The following is an 18,010-nucleotide window of genomic DNA, read 5'->3' as shown; positions in this document are numbered from 1 at the left end:
AGAGACCCCCAGTGCTTTCCCACATGGGGCCAGGCATTTGTGACTCAGTTCCACCAACACTGAAGGCAAGTTCTGGCCTGATGCATCTTTGTTTGGCTCTGTTTCCCACAGCTCTAAATTGCTCTTGGAGGCAAGGGAGAGGTAAGATAGTGGTGAGACTCATCTCAATGGGCATGAAGCCATGTTGCCTGGTGCCACTTAATTATTGCAGTCTCCCAGGCAGCTCCAGAAATGACTGGTACCTGGGTCTCTGTATCAACAAGTAGGGGTGTATGGTCTAGCATGTACCAATGCCTCAACAGATCTCAGCGGATGCTGAATTTTCCAAGACCTCATGTATCCTTTCAGCTGGACTTCACCCTGCAGGAGTCTCTGAAGGGAGAGCCCTTCCTTTTACAATACTGATGGCCACACATCACTGTTTGTCACCAAGGCTCAGATCTTCAGTGCTATTTAAGCTTCTAACTCCTACCACAACCAAAAGAAGTTAGGCTCCTTTGTGGCTCTGAGCCTAACTGGTCTCTCTCCCATGGCAGTAGCCCAGTGGAGTGCCACCAACACACACTGCAGATGGCTTAACAAAAGGCTCCACAGAGGAGAGCTGAGGCGTAGCAGTGGTAGAGGTACTTTTACCCATTTCCACCTGTTCTACTTGCACAGGCTCTGCTTGCACTAGATGCTACCTGTATCTGTAGGGAGAGAGTTCTCCGAGCCTGGTGATCTGCACTGTAGTTTACCACCGACACAATAACCACGTGTCATTACCCCGCTGATTTTAAGAGGCCTATGGCTGTGCCCACCCAACCACGTGCACAGCCGGAATAACTCCTGTGTTTTCCAACAGAGGTAAGTACAAGGGAAATCTGGCCCAAAACACTGGTCCTGCCAAAGTTGGAAGAACTCAAAACACAAGGTAGCCTGCAACACTCATGACAAGTGGAGCCGGATCCATCCACAGCATGCCAACACCAAAGGGGAGGAGCAATGGGTCAGAGCGATCCAAGAAGCTGCCACTAGGAGACATGTGATGAGGAGGCAGTGAGGCTGAGTAAGGGGGAAATGCAGCTGAATTTCATGCAAGGTCTGCTGGCAGTCTCCCACAGGAAGTCTTGGGTCTTTTAAGGACAGACATGCAAAGCCCTGGAGAATAAACCAAAGGAGTCATGTGCTTAGCCTGTTCCACCTCCTCTTCTCATTAGAGAGGCTGTAGGAGCGGCAAGAGACTGAGGTAACAGCAGGGGACTGCCATGGGGTATATGTGCTGCTAAACCAGCATCTTCCTGTGTGCTTGATCATGCCACTCCTAGGACCCGCAGGTCTAACTCTCAGTCTGTCTTGGCCTCAGCTCCCAATCTCTAAAGCAGACCAATGGCACTTCCCTACCTCCCAGGACATTGAGGGGCTGCCCACATTAATGACTGTGCTAAAACAGCTCAGGGATGGTGACCCCCAGTCTGCTCCAGTACTCTTCTTCTATCCCACCTGCAACAGTAGCAACCCTACACTTTCTCCTCCCCTGGCACTTTGTGTGTAAGGATCTCAAAGCACTTGATTAAGGAAGAAGTATGCCCCTATCCCTTGTGGAGGCAGGCACGGATGATTAGCCTGGGTCCAAAGCATGGAGCATAACTATCTAGTTTGACCAGAGAATAGAGCATGATAGAAAGATGAACCAGAGTCAGGACTGATCCCCAGACCTGCTGGCTTCCTGACCTGGGCCTAACAAAGGCCACTTTGTCTGAGCCGTCTATGTCTAAAAATAACTATAATTAACCAAAAGGATAAGATGTCTCTAGCCTGGCTCTCTAGTTCATTCAGCTGAGGGCCAGGAAAGCAATTTGCCATAAACCTTGGGGACTGCACTAAGATGTGTGTATCAGAATGGAAGCTCAGTCTAATTAAACAGGAAACTGGCAGGCAGTTTCCTGATTTACACAAGAGGCCGTCTGTTAATGACCAGGTGATTCTAGCTCACCATCATGAGGATCAAAGCTACCATCCATTTTATTCCATGACAGTAGAGCTTCCCCTGGTGACTGCATGGCTGCGCTGCACTGACCATGGGGATCCCTGGCCCTGACTACAGCCTCCATCCAGTGGCAACACACAGTGGGTGCGCGGGGTTGCATGTGCACCACCTGAGAGTGCTGGTGCACCCCCTGACAGCAGCACCCCCAGCTTAGGCCATGGTGGGGGGGCAAGCGAAAGCGCTGTTGCCCCCCCTCAGAGCACCAGCCGGGGAGTGGGGGCGCCAGGAGAAGCAATCCCCATGGTCCCCTCGCAGCCAATTGTGCCAGCGACCCACACCCCGCAACTGCTGACTGGCCACTGGGGGGGCAAGTGCCCCCCCCCCCAACTCAGGAAACACCAGTCATCCATGCCTCCATCTACACTGGCTCTGGATTTGTTTGCTTAGGATAATTTTCCACTTATTTTTCCCCAGTAGGAATTTCAGCCACCAACTCTATCATCATCACTACAAACTACCCCTATGGTCTTAAGTGGTCCCTCTATACAGGGATGAAAAAACTTGGAAAAAAGACTTTAAGCTTAACTACCTGTATAGAGCATATCTGAAATTAATTTCCCATGAACCCCATTGCCAGAAACCTCACAGATTCCCATTATGTTTCAGCATTCCCAATCAGGAAACAGAAATAATACCAGGTGATTTAAGTGGCCAAACAGCATTGAGTGATGCAGTTAGAATCTCAAAGGCTAAGCAAAGGTTGGCAAACCAGAGCCTAAAATAAATTCACCAGCATTTTAAGTCAAACAGTTCTGACTAGCAAATCCACCCCAGGGTATCACACTTTGCTCCAGGCTGACACACTAGCACAAGAAAAAGGGACAAAATCTGTCCAATTAAATACTGTTTGTGTCGTGAACACAGCACCTACCAGCTGCAAGCAAGGACAGGGTGCACTGTGCTTGCTGTTGTACAATAACACTCCCTGTCTCCTGGGCAGCTTACAACTGTGATGGACAGAGAGGAGGGGAAGTGAAGGCACAAGGGGCATTTTTATATGCGCTGTAGGACATGGCTCCGAGTGCTTTAATTAGCAAGCCATGCTAATTAAAAGTGCCCATGCAGCACGTGTATCAGCATCGCTGCATGTCCCTGAGACAGGGCGTTTTGAACTACAGCTCATCGAATGTGCTTTATTTCGAAGTGCCCCACCGCAATTTTTTCAGCACAGAGATGCATGATGATGCTGATACACATGATGTGGAAGGCTGCTGAAGTGTATTAATTTTTGTGCACCAGCAGACTTGATTAATCTGCTCTGATGTGCTGGATTTCCAGTGCATTGGAGTAGGCTCCATGTATGTGTACAGGTGCTCAAGGAGAAGTTGAGACTTACTCCTAGTCATGCGGCAGCTCAGTGGCAGAACCAGGTCCAAGATGCATTACGTTCTGGGATCTAATGAATAGGCTGCTGTTAACATTGAATATTTTGGCACCATACTGCCATGTATCTCCTCACAGGTCTGCGCAATCCCTGGTTCAAGGATCAAGAAATGTGCTCGCTGTGCCCTGATGCTTCATCACTTAGAGACCTTCATTATCACACCTGAGCCCTGTAGAGCTTCAAAGGAAGCCAAATGTATTTTTAATTAAATTCAGGAGATTTTAAAAAATAGCAAGGGTGCTGCCTGGAGGTTTTAGGAACTATGATTTCAATTATGAATGGTGCTTTAATGAGGCCTCAGTGCCATAATGAGATCTGGGCAGGTGGGGGCTGGGCATGCTTGTCTTGGTAAAGCACCAAGGAGGCAGTAGCATTCCTCCCACACCACTCCACCCTCTTGTGAGGAGGTCAAAGCAATGGCAGGGCCAACACTTAGACTAAGACAGAAGGGGTGAATGGACTCACCAGGCGTTTCCAGCGCCGTTCCAGATCTTAAGCTATAAATGAAAACAATTTAAAGACAAAGTTAGAATTTTTTCTGCTCTAGCTCCCAGCTTACCAGGTTAAAGCAGATCAAGTAGCACAATTATAGCAGCACCCGGTGCATCGTCAGCCTGACTGAGCACAGCATGGACAGCAGTAAGGGCACATTTGAGTGGGCTGGTGTCCAATGCACAGTGGGTACATATACAACTCATACTATGAAAATACCCAGGATTTTGCTCCATTGGTCCTCTTCATTGGAGAGAAGTGACTCTGGACCTATGAGCCTGCAAAGCCAAAGCAGGGACCCTCACTAATGTTCACAAATGCTTGTATTAGGGGCTGTTTGTGGAAAAAGTGCCCACCAGCATGAAGGACAGGTCCCCAATGGAGCCAGGGTGACAAACTTGCCCAGAACATGAAAACTGCACTTACTCACTACAGAGTAACTGTCTCTTACCTATAAAACAACAAGGGGCATGCTGTGCCCACACTGTCCTCCTGCCCGGGCTTAAGGGAGCAGCTCAGGACCCTCTACCTGGCCCCAGTGTTGTGCCTAGTGGGCACCATTTCACCAGTCTGTCAAACACACCTGCTTCACAGCTAAGCCTTTGCCTGCCACCCTTAAGACTGAGTGTGAGTCTGCAGTGAGTGGCTGGGTCTGGGCAAGGAAGGCAGCAGGGGGCTGGCAAGGGTGGTTCTGGGGAAGCAGTATGATTGAGAAGAAGAAACACATGGAGTGACTGGTAGAAGCATCTCCTGCTGGAGTAGCCTGGGAATTAGCTGCTCCAGAGCCACCAGTTTAGGTGGGAAAGCAGGGCATTTGCAGAATGGATGGGTTCCAGGGATACTGCTGCCTCCCCATCTAGGTTCCCCTTCAGGGACAATAAACCAGCACTTTTAAAGCAGCCCAGCAGAGAGCGACCCAGCACAGCCCACTGGACTGAGCTCCCTAGGATGGGACCAAGGGAGGATGGGGAATCTCAGGACCAGAGACCCAAAAGTTAGAGATCACAGGATTTGGGGAAAGCAGAGCTGCCTGTTCCAATGCTTGCCCACCCTCAGAGTCAGATAGTTCCCTCCTAATCTCCAACCTAAATTTCCTTTTTGGCAGCTTGAGGCCATTGCTCCTAGCCCTGTCTCCTATGGCCACAGAGAAAAGCCCATTTTCAGCTTCTCTGTAATCATACTTCAGGTGTTTGAAAACTGTCAAATTCCCCCCATCCGTCTTCTCTTCTTCCAACTAAATAACCCTAGTTCTTTCAGCTTTTCCCTATGAGTCTTGCTTCCCAAGCCCCTTCCAAACTCTCCACATCCTTCTTGAAGTGTAGGGCCCCAAACTGGACATGCTACTCCAGGTGAGGCCTTGCCAGTGCTGGACAGAGCAGAGGACTCACTTCCCTTGATTTGCAAGTGACACTTCTATTAAGACAACCCAGTATGCTGTTGACTTTTTTTTGCAACTAGAGCTCATTGTTGGCTCATGTTTAGCTTATGGTCTACTGAACCCCAAGGTCCTTTACTGCAGTACTTCAGCCTAGCTAGTCACTCCCCAGTTTGTATTTGTTCATGCAGTTATTTGTCATATGTACAGGACTTTGCACTTGTCTTTAATTAATGTCTTCTGAGTGATTGCAGACCATTTTTCTAGTCTATTCAGGTCATTCTGAGTCCTAGCCCTACCCACCACAGTGTCTGCAACTCCACTCAACTTGGTGTCATCTTCAAATTTGTCAATCCCATCATCCAAATCATTAATGAAGATGTTAATCATTACTGGACCAAGGACAGACCCCCCAGGGAACCCTACTTGATACTGCCTTCCGACTAGACATTGAACCACTGATGACTACTTGTTGAACACAATGACCCAACCAGTTACAGATCCACTTTACTGTACAGTACTTTCATCTAGCTTGCTATGTTTCCTTAACTTGTTAATGAGACTTGTGCCTTGCTTAAGTGAAGTTATATCACATCCACTGCTCTTCCCCCATCCACAGAGCCTGTCACCTTAGCATAAAGGGAAATCAGTTTGGTCAGGCATGACTTGCTCTTGATGAGTCCATGCTGGCTGTTCCTAATCACCTTGTACTTCTCTAGGTGCTTCACAATAGATTCCTTGAGGACCTGCTCCATGATCTTTCCAGGTATTGAGGTCAGACTGATGGGTCTGTAATTCCCCAGATCCTCTTCCATACAGATGGGCACTATATTTGCCCTTTTTCAGTCACCTGGGACCTCACCCAACCTCCACAACTTCTCAAATAGGATAGCCAATGGCTCTGAAATTACCTCAGCCAATTCCTTCAGTACCCTAGGATGCATCCCATCCAGCCCTGATGTCTTGAAAACGTCTTGATTCTTGAAGTAATCCCTAACTTCTTCTTCCATTACTCTAGCCTGTTTGACTCCTATGGTTTCACTAGTTTTCCCCTTCTGACATACTTGTAGAATCTCTTTTTGTTGCTTTTTATGGCCTTCGCTAGTTGTATCTCAAATCATGCCTTGGCGTTCTCTGTAATAGTGTGTTTCTCTCTGTAGTACCCTGGCCTGAGCTCCCTGCATCTCATTTTGTAGATCTAGGTCCAGTTGTGGTTAGAGGGGCCAAGATGCAGCACAACTGCCCTGCTTGGGCGACTCTCAACACCCGAGCAGTCAGGAAGAATCTTCCTAATATGCCCTTTAATCCGTCCTTTCATCTCACAGCATAGTGAGGAGGGCTTTAAACTAGATTTAATGGAGAAGGAGACAAAAGCTGAAAGGTAAGTAAGGAGCAAGGTTACCTGGATAAAGGCCAAGAAATGGGAGGCAAGGTTGTATGAAGTAAATTAGCTGGGTAATTGCTAGTATCTAAGACATGTATTTACAGGTGCAAGAAACATAGAAAGCAAGCTGGAAGAGCTGGAAGTTCTAGCACACAGACAAAATTATGGATAACTGAGATTTCATGGGAAAGTTCACATGACTGAATACTGTCATGGAAGGTATAACTTGTTAAAGAAAGGCAGGAAGGGTAAAAAGGAGGTGATGCCGCTTTATACATTAAAGATACACACAGTTGCTCTAAGATACAGCATGAAGTGAGAAGTTCATCTCTAGAAAGGGTCTGAGTCAAGGCAAAACAGGAAATGCTTGATATGGGCATACCTGAGCACAAGTCCCAAAATTGTAGCCCAGCAAAAAGGTGAAGGAGGAGGTGAGCCAGCCTTTGTTGTAGCCCAATAGTGTAGTGCTCTGTGTACTCACCCAAGAAGCAGGACATCCAGGGTTTAGGCCCCTCTACCCACAGACTACATATAGGTCTCCAGCTTCCTAGTTCAGTACTTTAACCACCAGTTAGCATTGTCCAGCCCTCCCTTTGAAAATGGCCCCCTGGGCCTAGAGAAATCGAGGAATCTCAATCACTGCAAGTTTTTTAAGAGCATTTAGCTGGGATGGTTTAGAGAGGGCTGATTCTGCCCTGATCAGGGGGTTGGATTAAATGACCTTCTGAGGTCCCTTCCAGCCCTATTTTTCTCTAATTCAGTCCCTGTCTTTCTCCTTCCAGACTCTCTGCACCTTCTGGAAAAAAAAAGACTACTCAGAGGAAGATTTTCATCAAGAAAAATTATTTTTTGGAAAACCAAAATGAAAATATTCATCCCCAAGCAAGTCCCTAACCTACCATTTTCACTTTTCAGCCAAGATCTGGAACTTGTCTGCACAAACAGGTATTTTCAGAACAATTTAGATTTGGTTGAAAAACAAATTTCTGTCCAAAACCAAAATGAAGCAATGTTTTGGTGGAGAAAGTGCAGCAAGTTCTGCTTCCAAGCACCTGCAGATTTGTGTTCCCAATGGCTGAGCTATGCAAAATACTCCCCTACTCTCTTCCCAGGAGTCACAATCCCCTGATCTGATCATTTTGCTGCAAGTCTTGAATAGCCTCCATTTTGGACAGTACACCTCCTTGCAATTGCAGCAACCGGACCTGCGCACACGTGCCTGGCAGTGTCTCACTTCCCGGTGGTACAACTGCTCTCCCAGCCCTGGGCTCCCCATGCACGGTGCTGCTGATCCTCACCACTACCTGCTCTCCCTGTCCCAGACCACTCCTAAGCATATGAGCTAACTGGCTCTCAAGTGTATGACACCCATGTGGTCTCCCATGCCTTGACACTCATTCTTCAGAGATTTACAGTTACTCTGGCTTCGCTTGGTGGTGTTTCCTGGGCTATACTCACTCAAGAAGGGAAACTCCCTTCTTGAGAGCATGGAGGCAGAAAGGGATCTTGGAGTTATTACTGACTCCAAGATGAACACGGACCGACAATGCGAGGTCATGGTTGGCAGGGCTAACCGGACCTTGTGCATCCACAGGTGCATCTCGAGCAGGGACAAGAAGGTGATCCTTCCCCTCTACGTGACGCTGGTCAGGCCACAGCTGGAGTACTGTGTCCAGTTCTGTGTGCCCCACTTCAGGAGGGATGTGGACAACATTGAAAGGGTCCAGAGGAGGCCACCCGCATGATCCGGGGACAACAGGGCAGACCCTACAATGAAAGACTGCGGGACCTGAACTTGTTCAGCCTTCACAAGAGAAGGCTGAGGGGGGACCTGGTGACTGTCTATAAACTCATTAGGGGGGACCAGAAAGATTTAGGGGAGACACTGTTTCCCCTAGTGCTCCCTGGCATGACAAGGAACAATGGACACAAATTATTAGAGAGTAGGTTTAGATTAGACATCCACAAGAACTACTTCACAGTCAGGGCGGCTAGGAGCTGGAACCAACTTCCTAGCGAAGTGGTGCTGGCTCCTACCCTGGGGATCTTTAAGAAGAGGCTTGATGCCCACCTGGCTGGACTCATTTGAGTCCAGTCTTTTCTCCCGCCCAGGCGGGGGGTCGGACTTGAAGATCTACAAGGTCCCTCTGACCCGACTTCTGTGATTCTATGACTTTGCTCAGTGAAGGGTACCAGGTACTGAAATGATGCACAAGTAGCAACAGAGGGGTTCTTTTGCATGTCCAGGAAGCTAGTGATAGAGCCTGAAATTTTGTGTTTCTTCTCAGACCAGAACAAGGCTTCTTCATCTCCCTTGCCTCCTTGCTCCTGAACATATTTTCAGGAGGAGACTTAGGTCTCTGTAACCTATGGAGCCTGGAGGTTGGGCCTCCTCTCACTTTCTAAGCAGCTAGGCGCTAACACAGTTATCCTTTCATGAATGCTGAAACAGCCACACACCACCCTCACACAACATGCTTCTGCTCTGCATGACCTGATTCCCCCACAAAGGCAAAATATTTTGCTGCCTGCGCCTATGATCTGCATTGCTCATGGGCTCACATTCTTGAGTGTTTCGGGGGGGGTGTGGAGCAAGCATGAAGGAGCGGGACCTGTTTTTGTAACAGCATTTCTCAGCCTGATTGGAGGCAATATACACGTTCCCTTAAAGGCTTCAGCCAAAGTGGACATTGAATGAACTTGTAACAAAAGGCAGACCCTGGTACAAAGAACTCTGAGTCTATCTAGCCAAGATGTGGGAGAAGGAACTGATGTGCAAAGGGAGGGGAAGGAGAGTGGGGATTTCATAGACATCAGGGCTGGAAGAGACCTCGTGAGATCATCTGGTCCAGCCCCCTGCCCAAGGGCAGGAAGTCAGCCAGGGTCAGAGGACCCCAGCAAATAATAGTCCAAGCGCATCTTGAACGTGTCCAGAGTAGGTGCTTGCACCACTTCTGGGGGCATCTATTCCAGACTCTGGAGACTCGGACGGTAAAGAAGTTCTTCCTTATGTCCAGTCTAAAACAGTCTTCCAGCAGTTTGTGACTGTTGGACCTTGTTTTCCCTACGGGAGCCCTGGTGAACAGCCGCTCTCCCAGATCCTGGTGTCCACCCCTTATATACTTATAGGCTGCCACCAAGTCACCCCTGAGCCTACGCTTAACCAAGCTCAAGAGTCCCGTGCCTCTCAGCCTCTCTTCATAAGCCCTGCTCTCTTGCCCTCTGATCCTGTGTGCGGCTCTCCTCTGGACTCTCTCGAGCTTCTCCACATCCTTTTTTAAAGTGTGGAGCCCAGAACTGGATGCAATACTCCAGCTGCGGCCTCACTGCAGATCTATCCATGGTGACTGGAAGAGAGAGAAAGAAAACCCAGATCCCTTGGGCCCCAGTGACAGACATTTTTTTTTGGTTCCCGGCAATTTTGAAATGTTGGAAAAAATCCCTTCTGGGTCATATTGAACCCGAAACATTTTTTTAAATGTTTGGCAAATAGAAAATTTGACAAAAAATATTGCTTGGTATCATGCTACACTTTGTTTCAACAAAACGGAGATGCTTTGCTGCAGTGTGAGCTTTACATTTCTAATCCTTAAAAAAACAAATGACAAGAGATTTTGGAAGGAAAGGCCATTTCCAAAACAAAAATCAAACTGCTTCATTCCAAAAAGGTCAGAGCTAATCCAGCTTCAATTGCCTGGAGTGTTTTGAAAATGTTTCCTAAAGCAAAAACCTCCATGGGTCTCTGTGGAAGAATTCAGTGCCGCCCAATTAGGGCTTCCAGCTGGAAAAAGCTGTGTGAGAAAAATTCAGACCAGAATGGACATTTACTGGGTCAAACCATTGGCCCATCTAGCCCAGTGTCCTGTTTCACAGTGGAAGAGTGTGGATGCTAAGGGGGGGGTGAACGGGGCAGGTCCAGAATTTCCCCCTGCTCCTCTCCCCTTGCAGCTGCCAGCATTTGGAGGTTCAGGAAGTCCCTGTCAGGGTCTGCACTCGCAGTGGTCTTTCCGCACGCCCTTCCTGAAATCCCCTGGGAATTCCACTGCGGGCATCTATGGCTGCCTTGATTTTACAGAGATGCTTATTCAGCAAAGCAGCCCCTGCCGCAGCCGAGTCCTGGATGAAGGAGCTCTCAGCGCAGGCAGGGAGTGGGAGGAGGTGCTTCCAGGCTGCCTGGCCTCTTGCCCAGTGTAGGGTTTTATTTATTATTTATTTCAACCTCTAAAAATCCAGCCAGCCCCCGCATTTCCCTCCATCATTCAGGTGTCTCCGAACTAAGCACAAACATTAAAGCGTTCACCCAGCCAGGACTCTGAGCAGGGCAATCAATCAACGCACCTTCTGAAAACATGTGCCGAGATCCCAGCCCAAGCCTTCTTCCCTTCCTCCCCCTGCCCTGCCAGCTGGGACTGGGTACTGCGCTTGCCACACACTCTCCTTCTCAGTAATTTTTCTGCAGAGATAGAGAAACAAGATCTGGAACTAAGCAACCACATCTGGCACCAGCCCATACTAGGACCCACCAGTTTAGTGTTCCCTGCAGAGACAGGGCTGTGGGCTTGAATCCCCTTAGGCTGGTGGACCTGGGTCTCTGGCTCCCAGGCTAGCACCTTAACCACTGTTCCTCTCTACCCTCAAGGTCCCTATCACCCAGGCCCTCTCCCTAGTTGTCTCTCCACGGCTGGGAAGCAGACGGCATGGTCAGTGCAAGTCCAAGTGCATGGAGACAGTAGTGAGAATGGAGGAATTGTTCCAGGGAAGAGGCCAGACCTGCTGTCCTACCTTCTAGGTACCTGAGTAGGGCTCCCTGTCGCACAGCTAGAGAGGTTTCACATCACTTTCACTGCAGGTGGGAAGCAGGTCAAGTGCCTCTACTCCCTGCTAAGGGACCCCCCCTCACCCAGGCTGCAGCCCCTTTCACTTTGCCTCCAGGACCTGTATCACTTGCACAGGCATGCAGGAAGGGCTGCAGCACAGTGACATGCATTGGCTTCAGAGGTACTTTGGGGAACACTTCCATTGTAACTGGAGACATTGTCCTGTGCAAGCAGCTGTGCTCATGGGTTTATGCATCTAACAGGATGGTGAGATGACTGTCACTTGGCAGGCACTAGAGGAACAAACTGCCTAAACACTACAAGCAGTTTAGAGGCAGCTATGGATGGAGCCATGCTCTTAGTCCATTCCCTTATCTACCCCATCAAGGCAGAACCTCTGTGAGGTGACTTCCAGCTCTGTGCACTTTTAAAATGCTGCTATTATATGCCCACGGCATCCTCAGGCTCTTAATTTTGTTCAGGGTTCACTTCCACCCCCACTCCCACAGCCTTGCATGTAGGGAGTTATGGGAAGCTGCCTGGCTGCCCTACGCTGCTGCTCCGGTATCACAGTGTTGAGCTAAACAGCTATAACGGATCAACCCAGCAGGTGATTTGAGACTGGCTGGACCAGAGCCTGGGAGAACAAGTGTGCAGCTGTACAGGTTATGACCTTTAACTGGCACAGGCTCCTCTGGCTCACTAGCTCTGTTGCCCTGCCGACTGCACTCAGCTTTATCAGAAGCATTCAAACGCCCTTGAATAATTGAAGTGTTTTGGGTGGCTGGAGGTAATTTATGTGCTAATACAGAGAGGAGATGGATCATGTCATGGGTGAGACTGCATAAGGTTTGGGGAAACAGCTGAAACAGATAACACTGCCTCTATCTGCAGATCCATGCTGAACTAGCAGCAGCTTCTCCGTGTCCAGCTTGCCCCATCCTCAAGGCACTGGGTCGTTTCCTGTGGGTGTCCTCTCCCAGTCACTTCAGACTGCTTGGATGTTTTTTATTCCTCTCATGTGTTTCATTCCACCTCCCAGTCCTGTTCTGCTCCTGGGAATGGGATGTTGGGTGCCCTAGCATTACCAGGCCTGGAAATCCTATGGGTGAGTCTAGCACCTCAGTGATTTCTACTGACCCTGGGGGATGCAGGGGGTTCACAGTGAAATTCAGTCTTTCATATCAGTGCAGCTTGATTCAGGCACTGCCTTGTACATTGGGACTGAAGCCTTCAACTGGCATTAGCAACTGGCTGGGAGCTGACCCAGTGGTCAGCTGGGGATGAGACCAACGTCTTCTCAGCACTCCTGTACGCGCACCTTTGTCACACGGTACTAGAAACTAACTGAATAGAGAAACTGCAGCCCCAGGGCAATAGTGTAGGCATGAGTCCTGGGTAGGCAAGTGAGGCATGAGTCCTGGGCCCTGTCTAAGGGGTGGCACTGGAATGGAGCTGGAGGCATCTCAGCCTCCTGTCCCCTCTGTCCCTTGAACCCTGCACCTTTCCTGCAGCAACTCTGGCTCCAGCAGCAGGGAGAACAGAGCAGCAATGGTGGCACACTTGTAGGAGCATTACAGAGAAATGGCAGAAAATGAAACTGTTCACTACTTGCTGGGACAGGCTGGGAGGCAGCAGGAGAGAGATCTAGTGCACCCTCTGGGAGCATAGAGGAAACTGCAAAGCCACTCACATGTCACGTGCCACGTAGAACTACCTTGAAAAGAACGGACCCACCATGTGAGATCACTACTCATAACTCTAGGGATCTATGTACTAAAGCTAACCCATGTGACCTTGAGCAGCTAACAGATGGACTGAATAGATCCCAGCTGAACTGCTGGCATAACAGATAAACAGATCCAAGTGATGTGATTTTGAGAAAGGGACTTGACTTTGCAAAGGATGGAGAGTATTTGCAGGGCGAGCGAAAAGAGCTGCATGGACTGAAAACACTCCTCATTCCCCAGAGCTCTACTGTCTGTCTGTACTCACCCATTGTCAATTGTCTTTCCTTTAGATCTGTGGGGAAATTTCTTTTTTTGGAATCTTGAATCACAATGTTCTGACAACTTTTTTTTCTCAAAAATTTTACACTCACAAAAATGCACCAGTGAGTCCCTTCTCCCGGGATGTTTGGATTGGGAAAAATGTTCCGTCAACATCTCCCTCATCAGGTCTCCGTTTTGCTTAGAGAGGAAGCCTGGAGACAGCAGAACAATCTTGTGCAGTGGGAAAGCATCTTGTGAGCAAACTGGAGATGAAAGTGGAATTGTGGGCCATGGAAATAGATTAGAGAAGTCACAGACCACTGACCGGACAAGATCACAGAAGCAGGTGTGGATCCATGTCAGAATGGCAGGAGGTTTTGAGTGGAGTCCCACAGGTGTCTGTCCTGGGATTGGTGCTTTTCAACAAGTTTGCTAATGGTTAGATGCTGCCAAAGAGAGCTTTGTGAGCAAATTTGTGGGCAACATGAAATAGGAAGTATTGCAAACACACTGGAGGACAGGAGCACAATTCAGAAGGAACTTGATAGATTGGAAATCTGGGCTAGAGCCAACAGGATGAAGTTCAGTACTGACAAATGCAAGGTGCTATGCTAGGGGCAGAATGACCAGAAACACATGTACAAGATGGGTGAAAACTGGCTGGATGTACACTCTACAGAGAAGGATTTGGAGTCGGGGGGGGGGGGAGGTCACAGACTCAACATGAGGCCTCATACAGAGGGTTGTGCACAGTTTGGGGTTCCACCTTTTAGAAAGGACATGCAGAAGTTAGAGAGGGTCCAGAGACTGGTGACAAAATTGACAAAAGTCTTTGAAGATGAGCCACATAAGGAAATATTGAAAGAACAGGCATGTTCAGCTTATGGGAAAGGTGCTTAAGAGGGTAAATGATAACAGCTCCAAATACCTGAAGAGCTACCCGAAGAAGGAAAACACCTTTCTTCCACTGCTGCAGAAAACAGGACACAGACCAATGGCTTGCAGGTGGAGCCAAGTAGGTTGTGGACATCACAAAAGACTTTTTCAGACCTAATAGCATCATTCAACTACCTGAAGAGGGGCTCGAAAGGGGATGGAGCTGGACTGTTCTCAGTGGTAGCAGATGACAGAACAAGGAGCAATGGTCTCAAGTTGCAGCAAGAGAAGTTTAGGTTGGGTATTAGAAAAAATTTTCTCACTAGGAGGGTGGTAAAACCCTGGACCAGGTTACCCAGAGAACTGGTGAAAGCTCCATCCTTGGGGCTTTTCAAAACCCGGCTAGGCAAAGCTTTGGCTGGGATGATCTAGCTGGAGATGGTCCTGCTTTGAGCAGGGGGTTGGGCTAGATGTGACCTCCTGAGGTCCCTTCCAACCCTCATTGTCTCTTATTCTATACTATAGAGTAGACTGCTTAGGGAAGCTGTAGTTCTTCTTAAAAACCATGATTGGAGGTTTTTAAGAAGAATTTGAAAAGAGCAACAGATGGATAGCTGGGAGCTAACAATAAAAACTCTGCCATCTAAAGCAGATGGATATTGGAAAGGGTCATGCACAGCAGCAGGATGAAGCAGAGCTCCACAACTGGCTTAGTTATGAAAGACGAAAAGAGCTGGGGTGTGATTATGGAGGGGATGCAGAAAGGGGGTTCTGCCTGTCTAGTCAGAGGATGTGATGTACGTGGAGTTATGCTTGCTGTCCCCAGGTTGAAGAGCAGAACAGAAGGTTTGTGCTTTTCCCCCACGCTTCTGGGCTTTGCTGGTTGCCACAAATGGAAGGAATCCCACCCTCCTCTTCCTGCTGCTACATGTGCCTGGAGTTTTTTCACCTTCCCAGAAGCAATGGTGTTGGTTGCAGCCAAGGCCAGGGATTCTGACTGGGGTACACCCGGGCCAACGCTCCTGCTGGGACTAAAGCCCAGAGGTCCCTGGTTAGAGGGTCCTGCCCCTTCACTCAGGGTCAGATGGATCACTACATTTGGGATCAGAAAAGAATTTTACCCTATGGTCAGAATGGTCTGCACTGTAGGGGTTTTTGCCTTTCCTTATAATAGGGGTGTGGCCCTCTCCCCTGGGTCACTCCAGTGCATTTTAACAGCCCTTACAGCCGGAGGATACTGGCCTCCACTGTCCCCCTGCTTTAGCTGTAATAGGTTAGGGTGCCTTTGGTGTCCTTGGGAAATATGCCTTGTAGTTGTTTGACAGGGTTATGTTAGACAAGGTTTTATTTGAGATGGTTTGGATAGGGATGATCCAGCTTCAGGCAGGGGCTTGGACTACATTACCTCCCGAGGTCCCTTCCAGCCCTACTTTTCTATTATTCTATCATGTCTCTAATGCTCTGTCAGATGTGCATGTTTGTAAAGCTGGTTGTAGTTTTTGCTAGACACCTTTTTCATAGTAGTATCTTTCATTGACAATTTTTACGAAGACTTAACAATGTTGACAGTTTTCTCTGGGAAGGTTTCTGAGGTCCAGAGGAACTTTCCCTGGAATAAGAGAGCAATGTGAATCCTCCAATACTTCACCTCTTTGATCAGAAAACTGACCTTTTGCTGTGATGTATAAAAGGGTGTCAGTTTGTTACCATGAAAAGCAAACTAAATTTTGTAACCACCAAGTTGCCATAGGATTGTACAGCTGTCCACTGGGCAGCTCTCCATGCTTCCTCCCTAACTCATGCAGAGATCAGCTTCTGCCCTGGAGCAATGTGTATGATTGCCTCTGTCCTAGCATGGATAACAAATGAGCTGATTAGCAGTTAATGATCCATTAGTGTTTCTATAGTGCCTTGGAAATGTAAAACACCATGTGTAAATGCTAAGTATCATTGCTATCAGGACTCCTGCTTCCCTTCCCAGCTCTGCCACTGACTCACTGTGTGACCTTGGACAAATCCCTTCTCCTCCTTGTCTCAGCTTAACACACAGGTACCAAACATACAGACCATTGGCCAGGTCCAGCCTGTGGAGTTATATGATCTGGCCCATAGCTGTCTGGGCCAACTCCATGTGCTGCATAGGGAACATGCTGGCCCCAGCCTTGGCTCCAGCCCTGCACAGAGCTGGTCCAGTGGTGCACCACGTGCAACCCGTGCCCTGAACGCCCTGTGGTAAGTGGGGCCAGCACATGCTGCACTGGGCATGGCTGCAGGACCTGGCACATGCAGCACAGAAGGTCAGTCCTGATCTGGCCTGCAGACTGGCTCTGTGATCCTCCCTGACCACAGTTTGACACTCCTGGTTTAACAGATTCAGAGGGTTTTGTCTATGTGACACAACCCATTGCAGAAATACCCACACAACCTCTGAATAAGCCAACCTGGGTGTCAGAAACAGCACAGCTGTGTTAGTGCCCTGCTTTGCCTGTGCTTCTTAGCTTGTTCAGAGGAACCTGAGGTAACTCAGCGTAACGCTGCAAGGTGCCATGTAGACATATGCATCAATTCATAGGGTCAGGTGCACTGAAGTCAAGGCTGACACTCCCATTGACTCCAGAAGAGCCAGAATTTATTTCACCCGTAGATTTTGAGGCCATTATGATCTTCTGGTCTGAACTCTTGCACAGCACAGGCCAGAGAGTCCCACTGGGTGATGCCTGCTCTAAGCCTATAACTCCGGGGTGAGCTAGAGCATGTCATTTGGAAAGACATTCAGTCTTGATTTAAGGACTTCAGCTGATGGAGAACCCTCTGTGTTCTTGGGTCACTTCTTCCAAGAGTTGATTCCATCACAGTCAAACAGGTGCACTGTTTCCACTATGTTTTCAGTATCTAACCTCAGCTCCCAACTCTGGACCCCCTCATGTACAAGGCTGGAAACTGCCCTCTGGATACATGAGGTGAAATAGGTCCTGTCCTTGGAGATCTTTGAATTAAATGTCTTAGGGTGATTCACAGGTCCCTTATTTTCCCTGTTCCTCAGCCCTTTCTGGCCACACATTGGCTAGTTCTCCCTCTGCTGCTCCAAGGCCTACTCTCAGTTTCAGGCTGGATAACTGTCCTGGGTATGGAGTGCACCTGGGTTTCTGACCTCCTTTCTTCCCCAGGGGCAGGAGGCATTCCTACTTCATGGTCTGCTGCCCTCCTACCACACAGATCTCCCCTTTGCATTGCAGTCTGCTTGGGATGTTTCTCTTGCCTGCCATCATCATAGTACCTGAGCATTTCCCAATCTTGACTATGTTTATCTCCCAATACACATGTCTCATAAGACTGGGCTATTACCGGCATTGTACAGATGAGAACCTGGGACACAAGCAGCTTTGCACTATATGGTGCGACTGCAGCATGAGGAGACACACCTTGAGTCACCTTGTTTTATACGGATAGGGACAGCACTACAGCAGTGCTGGGGTCCCTGGGGTCCCAGGTGGCTTTGTACAGTCTACACTTCTGCCGCATTGCTGTTACAAGTATGTGAACTAGAGTGGATACAGCAACAGGTGATGTGAATGTCGCACACTGAAGTACAGATACACCTTCAGTTTTCCTGTGCCCTGTGCTCCCACTGTATGCGGGATCACAGTGCAGCCTTCCCTTGC

At 48.7% G+C, this 18,010-nt stretch overlaps 1 protein-coding gene across 3 annotated transcripts in view; it reads right to left on the bottom strand.

Moving 5' to 3' along the window:
* The window catches only part of SYT2 (synaptotagmin 2), a 206,975-nt gene that overhangs the window by 96,281 nt on the left and 92,684 nt on the right, over positions 1-18,010 (bottom strand). For 2 of the 3 annotated variants that reach the window (XM_090025554.1, XM_090025555.1), the window contains exon 2: positions 3,879-3,910. The exons of the other annotated variant lie outside the window; for it this stretch is intronic. The gene's annotated coding sequence lies outside the window, so the exon portion shown is untranslated. The remainder of the gene's footprint in view (positions 1-3,878; positions 3,911-18,010) is intronic. 3 annotated transcript variants of the gene reach the window in all.

The sequence above is a fragment of the Crocodylus siamensis genome, chromosome 13 (genome assembly GCF_052110815.1).
Source record: "Crocodylus siamensis isolate JL-2025a chromosome 13, ASM5211081v1, whole genome shotgun sequence".
Lineage (NCBI taxonomy): Eukaryota > Metazoa > Chordata > Crocodylia > Crocodylidae > Crocodylus > Crocodylus siamensis.
This window is presented reverse-complemented; position numbering and strand designations above follow the sequence as displayed.